Consider the following 14,184-nt stretch of genomic DNA (forward strand, 5'->3'; position numbering starts at 1 on the left):
AATATCACAGTTTGTAAATGGCAGATCAAAGAAGAGCTGAAATCGATCTGACCTCCAAGTCTATGCCCTTCTGCCATACTGTATCTTGTGAATTATAATAACCAGATTGGGGTTGTTAAAGGGTTGCTATGGTATTGCAACAGCTAACACAGCATCTTGTACAAAATGTGGAATCACAAATGTTTGGTAATTTGAGTCAATAAATGCAAAACAGCTACCTTGAATGTATACATTCAAATTATATATATTCATATAATTTAATAAGTCCTTAAATTGACATTTAAAATTCATATTGTTCTTTAAATATATTTTTGTCATCTTTTGAAGGAAAAGAATGTGGAAAGGAATGTGGGAAGAGAATCAGTGGACTACAATAATGTACTGTTCTAAAGAAAAGTACTAGGAGCACCTGGGTGGCTTAGTTAGTTGAGTGCCCAATTCTTGATTTCGGCTCAGGTCATGATCTCACAGTTTGTGAGATGGAGCCCCCGTGATGGGCTCTGTGCTGACAGCACAGAGCCTGCTCATGCTCTCTCTCTCTTTCTCCCTCAAAATAAATAAGAAAACATTAAAGAAATAAAGAAAAGTACTAGAAAATAAAAGAACACAATTTAAGTGGGAAAATACTGAAAAATTCATCACTTGAGAGAATGGGCTACTTTTGTGATCTACATTGAAAATTTTTGTTCTTTTTTGACTTTTCTCAATTCACAGTATATGGTTAATGATACATATTAAAAATATAGAAGAATTTGACAGGAAATTCACTGCCACATAGTAGTATTTGCACACCCTTCTCAACAATTCTGGATGTCAGAATAGGCCATCAGAAATCCTCTTTGACTGGAGCTTCCCAGGAGAAACCATGAAGATACCTTTGTTGAGACCCTTGGGAATGCCGGTGTAGGGGATTACAGGATACTAGCAGATGCCTAGGGAGACAGAAATTCCTTCCAGAGATAGGAGAGAATTATGTCATGGAAGATGAGTCCGGCCTTGGGAATTTCAGCTTGGATACAAGAGAGCTTTTTTGAGAATAAACTCTGGAGGGTTTCTGGATGCCCTCCAGGGCAGCTCTTGAGAAATTGTTCTAAATGTCCCGTAGAGAAGCTTCTAAAGCTAAAAGAGTATGGCTAACTCATCAAAGCCCCAAGTAGCTGTATTCATCATGTAAAGTCAATTCAAGGTCTTCTAAGAGAAGTAAAGACAAAACAAAACAACTCTTTGGACTTAAAAGACACAAAGCTCAACACGTTAGGAAAGCTCTCAAAAAAAATGAAGTTCTGATAATAAAGTTATGAATGACTCTGTTGTAGAACTATTTTGAAATATCTTCTGGTGTATTTTCCTTTTTCAAGAACTCGTCTTTACCATCCATAGTCCTTCTGCCAGGTAGAGTTGGCTTACCTGTGGGCATCTTATCTCTGGGAAAAGGAAACAAGTAGAGTTTTGAAAGAAAAAGTCATTGATCAGCCTTTAGTTCCAAATTTGACTTGTAAAAATTTATAGGAAGACGACAGTCTTGAAAGATGGTTTTTAAGAGAGAAAAAAGGATTTTCTCACCATCATCAAAGTTTACATTTTATTCTAGAACCAAAGTTTAAAGGATTGACCAGAGGGGTGCTGGGTGGCTCAATTGGTTAAGTGTCTGACTCTTGATTTCAGCTCAGGTTATGATCTCACAATTCATGGGATCGAGCCCTGTGTTGGGCTTTGAGCTGGTGGCTCAGAGTCTACTGGGGACTCTCTCTTTCCCTCTCTCTCTGCCCCTCCCCTGTGCTTGCTCTCTCTCCCTCAAAATAAATAAACTTTAAAGAAAAAGGACTGACCATAACTTGGATATACAGAAGAAACAATGAGAATGTAATGTGGAAAAGTTCTTGCCACCCTGTAAGGGAAAGAAATAGTCTGCCTGCTGCTGAGGGGTGGAACCAGGAGAGCTGTGGCTTTCTCCCTCCCTAGCCTAGAGGTGAATTTCAGAGGAGAACACAACAGTAGAAGCAACCAGATATGTTTAGGAGAATTCCAGGTCAGGAGTCTGTAGCTGGCTTCCTCAGGTGAAGACTGAAAACATTTTCAATGCCTCCCAAAGAAAGCCATGGTTAATACAGCATCACAGACTTTAGGCTATAGAAATGGTAGAGTAGAAGGCTGAGGGAGGGCCCTAGATTTGTGGGTCGGAAGGCAGCCTCCCAGTGTCCAGCACAGTCTGACTTCATGCAAAGAAAGTATCTAACTGAGAGGTCCTGAGCCTACAAGAAGATAGCATAAATAGAGAAGAGACGATGATAACCAAACAGGCTTCATTTGGGGCAGGCCATAGAGAATAGGCACTTTGGAATAAGAGTCAGGGGAAAGGTCATGTTCATCATCAATGGCTGCCAGTGGATGACCCAAAACACTAGGTAGGACCAACTATACCTCAGTCAGGAAGCCAAAACTGTACCATAGTGAAGGAAGTGAGATTGGACACGAGGGTATAGAGACCCTGGGTTAAGAAATCTCAGTTGGAAAAAAAAAGTCTCAGTTGGGTTAAGAAGTCACAATTGACATCAACCATACGTCATAGAAGACCAGGCCCTCCATCCCAAATGCAGCCATGACATATAAATGTTTCTTGTATGGCCTGATACCATTTTGGAAAGCAAGACAGCATAGAAGAGAAGAGAGAGAACCCCTGAGGAAATAAACAAATATCCAGAAGAGACCTTTACAAACCTTGAGGCTGAGATACCATCATTTGCAAGGTGAATTTGTATGTGTTTCTATTTTAATTTCCTATGGCTGTTGTAACAAAGTAAAACTAACTGTGTGGTTCAAAACAACAGTAATTTATTCTCCCATGGCTGGCTAGAAGTTCAAAATCAAGGTGTTGGTAGTACCACGTCCTCTCTGAAGACTCTGGGGAAGAATCTGTTCTATGCCATTCTCTTAGCTTCTACTGCTGCCGATAACCCTGCAGGTAATACTCTGCTTCTTTACAGAAAAAAATCTTGTACCTCTGATCTACATTGATGGGGGAGAAAAAGGGAGAAAGATAAAGTGATGGATATGAATGCATGGAGAAATCTCCAGGAAGTTCATATTTAAAGGACTCTTGAAAAAATGAAAAAAGAAATACGATGCAAAGGCAGAAGGAGGAGGAGGAGGACAAGAAGAAGAGGAGGAGGAGGAGGAGGGGAAGGAAGAGGTAGAGGTGAAAGGAGGAGGGGGAGGAGGGGAATTTGTGGAGGAGGAAGAAGGGGAAATAATTGGGAGGAGTACCAAGGAATATATGGAAATGTCAGTGAAGCTAAAAGTTCACAAGATACTGAGGCTTGTGAAAATTATGAATAGCAAAAAAAAAAAGACTTGTAAGTTAAGGAAACAAGAATGGGGTACACGGCTACACCTTGGGGTGAGTGGCACAATGCTACTGAATAGAAAAAAATTAAATTCAGCTACAGAACGCTCTTTACTAACTTTACTTTTACTAACTTTAAAGGCGTTTCCATTTTCTTTCTATGAAGATTTATCATCGCTTGGAAAGGACAAAATAAATAGTAACAAGAAGCAAGGGAGATCAAGAGAGTAAAGTAGCAAAGAAATACCCATCTGGTCAAGTTTATCTCAAGGCCTGGGTGAACAATATCTCAAAAAGATACCATCATATCTATCCATCAAAGAACTGTGGATGATTACTAAGTGGCTATTGATCATCTTCAGGAATTTTGAGAGAACTGAAGGGTGCTTAAAATATTGGAAAATAAAGTCTCAAATTAAAAAGAAAAAAAAAAAGAATCTGCAAGCTATTGAGTTGAGAGCATGCTATAACTCCCAGTGAGACTCAAGGATGAACTGTTGAGTCTTTACGAACTGAGAAAGGAAACTTGTGATCAGGAGAAGAGCAGGTTTACTAGAAAAATCAGGCCATACAAACTTCGTATCATTTTTAGATAGGATCATAATATATATATTGATTTTAGAGAATCCTTGACAAGCTCTCTTATAGTACCCTTAGTAGGAAAAGATTTAGAAGGAATGATGTTTGCACATCAAGAAATATTGTCAGTATAGTTATCTGGATTTATAATTAGAGTAATCGATTAATGATATTTCCCAAAGTGCTGACTAATGAGTTGATGCCAAGTTATGGAGAATTCTCCAGGAGGATGTTAGGGTCTTATTCTCTAATTTGTATGAATGATTTGGTTAAGGACGTTGCTGACACGATGCCTAAATTTGCAGAAACTGGGTAGTACAAGGGGTAGGTAGCATGTCTTACGGTAAAACCAAGATCCAAAAATATCTTCAGAAATGGACACAAAATTCTACAAGTAGGTCCCAAACAAAACCAAGCAAACATGAACAATGCAACCGAACCCAAACCGGCAAAACAAAGCTGCGGTTCTCAATGCCAACACTGCATGTTAGAATTGACGTAGAGAGATTTTTATTTAATTGGTCTCAGTGTGGCCTGAGCATCAGTATTTTTAGGGGCATTCCAGTTCATTCTCAGTTGACCCAGCTGAGAATCACTAACTATGCAAGGAGAGGAGGATGGTATGTAGAATAACCAAAGCCCAGTGTGTGTAGGGAAATGTTTGGAGGCTTTGTGGGCTGTAAAATCAGCGAAGCAACAGTGAGACGTGGTGACTGAAAAAGCTAACATGATCTTAAGTTGTAAATGTTGAACAGAGAATTAGAAAATGGTAAAAGTAACCCCCGTTTGTCAAATAATCACTCTTGTACGGGCACCGTAAAAAGGAGTTTTAGTCCTCGCATAACTCTACGAGGTCGATATTACCACCCCCCACCCCGCATTTGTAGTGGAGACACTGAAGCTTGCTGAGGGTAAGTAACCCAGCTAGTGCCTCAATCACCCAGCTAGTGTCTACTGTGTTTGTGGTTTGCTGAACAACTGTATAGCAAAGAGTTCAAGAGGGTCTGGAGAGACCAATTGTACTGGGAGTTGATTAGAAAAGAAAAATCTAAGTAACGTTCTCATGAAAAATTGGTGTTCCAGTGAATGAAGATAATGAAGGGAACACAAAATTCAAATATTTTCCCCAAGATTTTCAGTCTAAAAGATGCGAATATTTGCGGGAGCTACAAAAAGAAATATGGTGATGGGAAAGGAGGGTTAAATTTTTAGAGAAAACTAATTTTGTTCTTAAATAAGAATGGGCAATATTTATTTACTTATTTGTTTGTTTATTTTAACAAATTGTCAATGTAATTTTATTTATTTTTTTCTTTTTTTAAATATATGAAATTTATTGCCAAATTGGTTTCCATACAAGACCCAGTGCTCATCCCAAAAGATGCCCTCTTCAATGCCCATCACCCACCCTCCCCTCCCTGCCATCCCCCATCAACCCTCAGTTTGTTCTCAGTTTTTTTTTAATATATGAAATTTATTGTCAAATTGGTTTCCATACAACACCCAGTGCTCATCCCAAAAGGTGCCCTCCTCCATACCCCTCCCCCCCCATCAACCCTCAGTTTGTTCTCAGGTTTTTTTTGTTTTTATTTTTTAATTTTTTTTTTAACGTTTATTTATTTTTGAGACAGAGAGAGACAGAGCATGAACGGGGGAGGGGCAGAGAGAGAGGGAGACACAGAATCGGAAGCATGCTCCAGGCTCTGAGCCATCAGGCCAGAGCCCGACGCGGGGTTCGAACTCACGGACCGTGAGATCGTGACCTGAGCTGAAGTCGGAGGCTTAACCGACTGAGCCACCCAGGCGCCCCTGTTCTCAGTTTTTAAGAGTCTCTTATGCTTTGGCTCTCTCCCACTCTAACCTCTTTTTTTTCCCCCTTTCCCTCCCCCATGGGTTCCTGGTAAGTTTCTCAGGATCCACATAAGAGTGAACACATATGGTATCTGTCTTTCTCTGTACTTAATATTTATTAAGTACCTGTGCCAGGCATTTTATATAGATCTAGTTTAAGCCCCATACAATCCTAGGTACTATCAGTAGTATTCTCATTTTAGAGACCTTGCCCAAGATTACAGGATAAGTGGTATAGCCAGGCTTTGAATCCAGGTCTCTGTGAGGTCGAGTCTGCTCTCTGAATCACCTGGCTATACAATATGGCAACTTGGGTTTAAGGTGAATGTGCAATTTGTAAGCAGAAACATGCCAGAACACTTGGACCTATGGGGCTGGAGCACAGGCAAAATGGTTTATGTTTGAGTAGTGAATAGTTTTTAAATAAATGTATATACTAAGTTATTTCAAATGAGGCATTAGCACATAAATATTTTTTTTTAATTTTTTTAACATTTATTTATTTTTGAGAGACAGAGCACGAGCAGCAGAAGGGGAGAGATTGAGAGGGAGACACAGAATCCGAAGCAGGCTCCAGGCTCCGAGCTGTTTGTTAGCACAGAGCCCGATGCGGGGCTCGAACCCACAAACTGAGAGATCATGACCTGAGCTGAAGTCAGACGCTCAACCGACTGAGCCACCCAGGCGCCCTGCACATAAATATTTTTAAGTGTCATAAATATAGTATCACTAGTTTCTAAAATTTTTTTATCAAGACTGTGAATGTGTTTTGTTTGTTTGTGTTTGAGAGAGAGAGAGAGTAGGAGGGGCAGAGAGGAAGAGAGAGAATCTTAAGCAGGTTCCACACCCAATGTAGAACTATCCCACCACCCTGGGATCATAACTTGAGCCGAAATCAACAGTTGACGCTTAACCAACTGAGCCACCCAGGCACCCCAAGACTGTAAATAGGTATATGGTCAATATATATTCTTTTTTCTACAATTCCTGGTTCCTCCTTTGTAGTAAGTATCTCTTGCTCTCCAGGGGTGACAATACTGAATTATTCTTCTAATGTCTTGGAGCAAATGCTCTCTTTGAGGGAAAATCCATGAAAGAAACTGAAGTTATTCTGACTCTTGTATTTTAAAAAAGTTTGTTTATTTTTAGGTAACTTGCTTCTATTTTAATCATTATTTTGGCATCTTTGTTGAGGTATAATTGACATCCAACAAACAGCACACATTTAAAGTGCACACGTTAGGGGCGCCTGGGTGGCGCAGTCGGTTAAGCGTCCGACTTCAGCCAGGTCACGATCTCGTGGTCCGTGAGTTCGAGCCCCGCGTCAGGCTCTGGGCTGATGGCTCGGAGCCTGGAGCCTGTTTCCGATTCTGTGTCTCCCTCTCTCTCTGCCCCTCCCCCGTTCATGCTCTGTCTCTCTCTGTCCCAAAAATAAATAAAAAACGTTGAAAAAAAAAAATAAAGTGCACACGTTAATGGATTTTGACATATGTATACACTTGCAAAATCATCACTACAGTTAAAGTAACACACATTTCCATCAATTCCAAAACCGTCCTGGAGTCTTAATCTGTCCTCCACCCTCATGCCTTGGCCACCCATTGATCTGCTTTGTGTCTTTACAGATGAGTTTACAGTTTCTAAAATTACATATCAATAGACTCAGAGTCTGTACTCTTTTTTTTTCTCTGATTTCTCTCATGTAAAATGATGCTTTTGAGATTCATCCATGCTGGTGGGTTTATCAGTGGTTCGTTCCACTTTGCTGCTAGGAAGTAATCCACTGTGTACATATATCACATATTGTCTTTCTGTTCACCTGTCGGCAGACATTTGGGTTGTTTCCAGTTTGCACTACTACAAATAAATCGGATATTAACATTCATGTTCTTCTCTTTGCAGTAGACACCCAGGAATGGAGTGGCTGGGATATATGGTAGATGTGTGTTTAGCTTTTGGAGAAACTGCCAAATTGATATCCAAGAGCAGTGTCTTAATGTTCCAGTTGTGCTGTATCCTTACCAACACATAGTATGAGCAGCCTTTTTGATTTTAATATTCTAAAAACTTTGTAGCAGCATCTCTTTGTAGCTTTGATTTGTCCTTTGATGCTAATGATATTGGGCACGTTTTCATGTGTTTGTCATCCTGTAACTTCTTTTGTGAAGAATTTGGTCAAATCTTTTGTCCATTTCTTTAATAGGAATTTCTGTCTTATTGAGTTCTGTAAGTTCTGAGTACAAGTCCTTTCTCAAATGTATCTTCTGTAAGTATTTTCTCCTGTCTTAAGCCTTATTTGGACTACTAAAAGTAATAATTTGCCCCAAACAAGAAACATTTTCCTTAAACCAATTCTAGATTGTGACATATCTTAAGAGTTAACAACTGCTTCCATTATAATAAAGCTCTCACACTTGTTAGGAAATGATGCAATTTTTTTGTAGCATTCTCCACGAAATGTAAAATGAGTTTGAGGTTTTTTTGCTTAGATCATACAGAAAATTTTGTATTTTCCAAAGTGATATAAATACAATAAAAAAGTATTTTATATAATCAGCAATTTCTTTCTAGAATGTGTTATTTCTATCACTTCACCTATTAGTATATATAATAATGATGGACTAATTTCACTGTATAAATACCCACTGTTGAAATAATCCCAGTACCATTTCATTTAATGTATTTTTATTAAAATTACCATTTTTCCCAACCTCATTTTACTGTACCTTTTTTTTCAATCTCTGATCCTGTGGACTCATTATTTCCCTTTAATTACTTTTTCACACTTTTTCTCAAAAGTCAAAACTTGCATCTGGTGGTAAGCAGAATACCATTTTAAACAACGGGATCAGACCTCATCAGTACAACATATTTAAAGCAAAATGCAGCATTTGCTGAATTCTAGCACTTTCTTCTGCATCCTTCTGTAAAAACTGATAACCAGATTTACATTTGTAAAGTTATATTTTTAGTTGTCTGAAAATCCTGGACAGTGTTCTTATAAATTTAAATCAGAGGGTGTTATGATTTTAAAATGCCAGACTTATGAGTCAAAAGTAATAATGCAATGGTAGATGTTCCAAAGGAAACACCTCTGTGATATAAATAATCTTTGTAATTTTCTCTAATACGCTACAAATGTATTTCTAACTCTAAAAGAATAATCCCTTCATAGAATAACAATTCAGTTTGATTTAGAGTGCCACTAAAAATTAACCAAGAGCGTCTAGCAGTTGTTTAGAAGAGAGTAGATCATAGAAAAAACTCTAGCTGTGGAACTGTTTCCAAACAATTGGAAATAAATCTTCTTAAGATCAGTCTTCTACAGCATTTACTTCCTTTTGCATCTAAGGTGAATTCATTATTAACGAATGATCTGTTACAGGTGCATTTTGTGTTTATTTGTGTGCAAAGCTGTCTATGCTGACACACAATGACAACCGCCCTTTTCCTCCACTATTAACACATCAGCTTTGACATTTTACAAAGAATTATATTTCAGAAATTAATAACTGGTTGAATAAGTATAGTTCTGTTCTCTTTATTTCCTTTAACTCAGTTTACAGCAAATCTATGAATTAAGCACAATCCACATTTATTTGGCAGAAGGCTGTTTTAAAATGAATGTCAAATAAACTTATTTTCTGCCAAGATTGTCTTTTTCCCCATCACCCATGCAGCATTCAATTCAGAATAAAATTCACCAATGAAACAAGATTTTCAATGTTTCCTGGTACTCATTTCTTGAAATGGTAATAGGTAGGACTCTAAAAAAAACCTCTATGCAAATGTGTAAAGTACCCACATACTTGTATTAGTCAGCTTAAGCTGCTATAAGAAAATGCCATAGACTGGGGTGGCTTAAAACAACAGAAACTTATTTCCCACAATTCTGGAGGCTGGAAGTCCCAGATTAGGGTGTCACCATGGTTGAGTACCAGTGAGAGCTCTCCCCCTGGCTTGTAGTTGACTGCCTTCTGTGTCCTCACAGAAGAGAGACCTAGAGAGAGAAAGACCCATGACCCAGAGAGAGAAAGAACTCTCGGTGTTTCTTCTTAAGGGCATTAATCTCATCATGAGGGCCCCATCCTTATGACCTCATCTAAACCAAAATACCTCCCAAAGGTCCTGTCTCCAAATACCATACCACTGGAAGCTGGCCCTTCAGCATCTGAACCTGTCACCCCTGTAAGGGTGGGGAGTGAATGAAACACACAGGTCAGTCCATAGGGATTCTATATATCCTTCTTGGGTATTCACATCACATTAGCATATGGAATGTCCTGAGATTTTTCTGGATTTAATAAAACTGTTTCCTAAACTTTTTTTTAAACCAAAATGCTACCCTCCATAACACACACACCCCAATAGTATCTGCTTCTATTGACATCTTATGGAACTAGTATTTGGGACCAGTACGTGGTTTGGGAAATGCTATGTTATAGCCCCCTTGTAATAATGGGGAGCCTCCTTGTAATAATGGAAACTGATATAAAGCCCTGAAGCATCTTTTGGAAAATTAACCTGAACTGAATAGCATTCCTCTCAAATCACTGGGAAATTGTAAGGTACTTATTAAGGTTTCAATAGTCATAAAACAGAAAAAGAAAGTTTCATTCTTTGTCATATCACTCCAGACCTATCATTTCCCTATACAAGAGTCATTGTCATTTTAAACGTGTCTTTGTTGCCCTTCCACATTCTCAGATGTCTCTTTCCACACATTCCCTCCACATATGTATAAAATGAGACACTTCTATTTTCTTAGAAGCCCTTAGGTTGAAAATGTTAGGCATAAAATATCCCATTTTTAAAGAGACCCACCAAGCCATCCCTCTTAGAAGTGACTTTTTTACCATCATCCTAGCAACATCCTCTCAGTCCATAGAAGAGGGCTACCATGGGATAAGAGAACATTCTAAGAGAAATGTGGAATTCATCAGTTGACAGAAAGTGCTCGGTGCTGGGTCTTTGCTCCCCTTCCTGTTCTAAAAAACCAACCAACCAACAAACAAAATATCCCCACCACCCAGAAGAAATGAGAATCTCTGAAGGAAGAGAAAGTTCTGGAGAGGTTTGAGGTCTGCCCAAGATGTGTTCTTAAGGGTAAAGGAAAGTATTTGACAGAGTGTATTTGAGAGCAGTGATGAAAAAAACCAAAACAATAAATAAATTTCATGTTGGTACCCTCCAACTCCCCCTTGGGTGGTTGCCTACTGATTTGTGCCCTTTTGAGGAGAGCAGAAGAAAAATGGTGAGAAATGGCAGTACAGGAAGAGGTCTTGCGGTGCAGCAGCCTGAACCCCCTCCATAGTGGCGAGGATGCCTGAGTTTCAGCAGGCGAAGTAAGCAACTCCCTTCAAAATAAGATAGGCAGGAGCCTTCGTGAGGGACTCCATCTGTGAGTACTATTTGCCACCTGGAGGACTAGGGAATGCTCAGATGTGTTAAGTCATGGAAGTGTGCAGAAGGAAGACCTCTGAAAGACACGTTAAAGAACTTACAACCTTGACCCTCACGAGCCAGTCGGTCTTTGGGTATCTGTGATCAACAGTCAAGAGAGAGGTAGAACTATAAGCAAGTAAATAAAGAAAAATTTCCTCTTTCCCCTTATCTTCTCCCTTGTCATTCCCTTTAACTGTAAGGGGTATAGAAGCAGGAGGTGGTGTCAGGATGGACATTGAACAAAACTAGACTGAACTTTGAAGACTTCAAAGGTAAAGTTCTGGGATCTGCCCAATATGTCATCAAGAGTCATGTAAAAGAATTAACAGCGTTTGTTTGAAAAACAAAACACAAAGTAACATTTCATGCTTGTACCCCAACAACTTCATATGACTTCATAAGTCAATTGTATTGTTTCCATTGCCTTCTCTTTACTGAAATTTATCTTTTAATAGTTGTTTACATTTTACCATATTTACCTTTTATCATATTTACATCTTAAAGGCAATTTCAGGATCCATTCCTTTAGACAAAATAAAAAAAAAATTGTATGAAATTTAAGATTTGGTCAACATGAATGTCTCCCCCAAAGGAAGGAAAATGTCTTCTTGTTCATCTTTGCATCCCCAGTATCTAGTACACTGCCTAGAACAGTGTAGTCACTCAATAAATGTTTGTGAATTAAGCCAACCTACTGGTTGATATTTGAAGGAGCTTCGAAGAGCTGAAGGACACCATTTTTCTTCTTTTCTTGTCTCAGTTTTCCATTATGACCATTGACTAGAAAGACAACTCTTGGACGACAGCCTTGTCTAGGTTTATTTATTTCCTTTTGCACTTAAAATTAATTTAGCATTTACAGATCCTTAAAGGAAAGCATTTTCCCACTGTTTAGTTACAAGCTACATTCAACAATACACAGATCAAATCTCTAAGAGGTCAAGAATACAAAATAGAATTAAGTATTTTTTGTGTGTGTGAAAAAGAAAGAGAGCGTGAGCAGGGGAAAGGGGGGAGAGAGAGAGAGAGAGAGAGAGAGAGAGAGAGAGAATCTTAAAAAGGCTCCATGTCTGGTGTGGAACCCAACACGGGATCTATCTTATGATCATGAGATCATGACCTGAGCTGAAATCAAGAGTCTAATGCTTAGCTGACTGAGGCACCCCCAAATTAAATACTTTTGAGTGTCTCTTATGAATTTGGCATGGGCTAAGTACTTGAACGAAGCAGTAGTTGTTTAAAGTTGGTATACGCTCTTAAGAAACTTACACTCTAGTTGGAGGCTAGAATGTAAACACTATTATAGTGGTTCAAGATCCTAGAAAGAGACAGGGGAGATGAATAGCATTCCAGGTGGGGACAAGTGTTTTAGTACCAAGATTTGGAGCATAGGCTCTGAAACCACATTGCCTGGATTTTAATCCCAACTGTACCTTATTGGTGACCTTTAGCAAGTTACTTCAGCTGTTTGTGCCTCTCATACTTAAACTGTGGATTAAATGAATTTAGCACCTGACCTATAAGTAAGGGCTTATTATTATAGTGATGATTGTACAAAAACTTGGAGTTGGGTCTTTGAGGGACTCCAAAAATTGATGGGAGCAATCCCTATATTAGAATAGTGGGAGAAAGTTCAGGAAAAAAAGGGTTAGGGACAGATGAAGGGGGCCACTGATTGCCAAAACATTTGGACTTCATTCAGTAGTAGAGAGCCAGTGAACTTTTTAAATTGCTGAGTGGCACTCTACAAACAATGTTTTAAAACACTCTAAACTGGCTACGCAGAATGGTTTGGGATAGGACAAGTAAAAGACCGAGAGAATATACTACTAATAGCTGACTTTTATTAGATGCTTTCCACGACCTTTGTAATGCCAGAAATATTATTTACAAATATTATTACGTTCCAAGTACTGTGCTGAACAGTTTATATGGGATATCTGTTATAGACTGAACTGTGTGCCCCCCAAAATTCAAATGTTGAAGCCCTAACTTCCAGTGTGACTGTATTTGAAGACAGAACCGCTAAACAGATCCCTGAGGTTAAATGAGGACACAATTACAACTGAATGAAGTTAAAAGGGAGGGACCCTAATGCAATAGGATTGGTGTCCTTAAAAGAAGAGGAGGAGATACTGGGGGTGTGGGTGCACACAGGAAAGACTACATGAGGACACAATGAGAAGGCCACCATCTGCAAGCTAAGCCCTTAGGATAAACTGACCTTGCTGTTACCTTGGACTTGGATTTCTAGCCTCCAAAACTATGAGAAATCAAGTTCTTGTTGTTCGAGCCACCCAATCTATGGTATTTAGTTATGGCAACACTAGCTGGCTCAGACAATGGTTCCTTTGACTCTTTTTTTGTTTGTTTGTTTAATGTTTTTACTTTATCTTTGAGAGAGAGAGAGAGAGAGAGAGAGAGAGAGAGACAGAGCATGAGCAGGGGAGGGGCAGAGAGAGAGGGAGACACAGAATCTGAGGCAGGCTCCAGGCTCTGAGCTCGCGGCACAGAACCCCAACTGGGTCTCGAACCCACAAACCGTGAGATCATGACCTGAGCTGAAGACGGTCGCTTAACCTGCTAAGCCACCCTGACTCTTAAAACAGCCAGATTGGATAATACTGTACTCTGATGATTGTAGTTTAGCCATAAAGAAACGAGGCTCAGAGACCTTAAAATGAATTGCCTAAAACAGCTAATAAGTGGCAGTAAGCAGGATTTATATTCAAGCTGTCTGGCAACAAATATCATAGTTCAGTTGGAAACTGAAAAATGAAAGGATTTAATATACAAATGGAGAAAACATGAGTTGGTGTCTGACTAGATTCAGGCTAAAAAAAAATGTTGTCACCAGATGACTGAGATTTTAAGCCTTGGGGTCCACCCGAGGTAAATGACCAGCTTGTTTGTGTGTGATGTGCAAAGCATAGTTTGTGTAAATATTGTGGAAAGGTTGTTCACAA

The 14,184-nt window shown here is 39.1% G+C and overlaps 1 long non-coding RNA gene across 1 annotated transcript; it reads left to right on the forward strand.

Annotated features, from left to right (window-relative positions):
* Nucleotides 1-2,311: 2,311 nt before the first annotated feature.
* Nucleotides 2,312-3,448, forward strand: LOC132660294 (uncharacterized). Its single transcript, XR_009601713.3, has 2 exons — nt 2,312-2,747; nt 2,985-3,448. It is a non-coding gene; the product is annotated as an uncharacterized LOC132660294 (long non-coding RNA).
* The last annotated feature ends 10,736 nt before the right edge of the window (nt 3,449-14,184 follow it).

The sequence above is a fragment of the Panthera onca genome, chromosome B4 (assembly GCF_046562875.1).
Source record: "Panthera onca isolate mPanOnc1 chromosome B4, mPanOnc1 haplotype 2, whole genome shotgun sequence".
NCBI classification, from domain to species: domain Eukaryota; kingdom Metazoa; phylum Chordata; class Mammalia; order Carnivora; family Felidae; genus Panthera; species Panthera onca.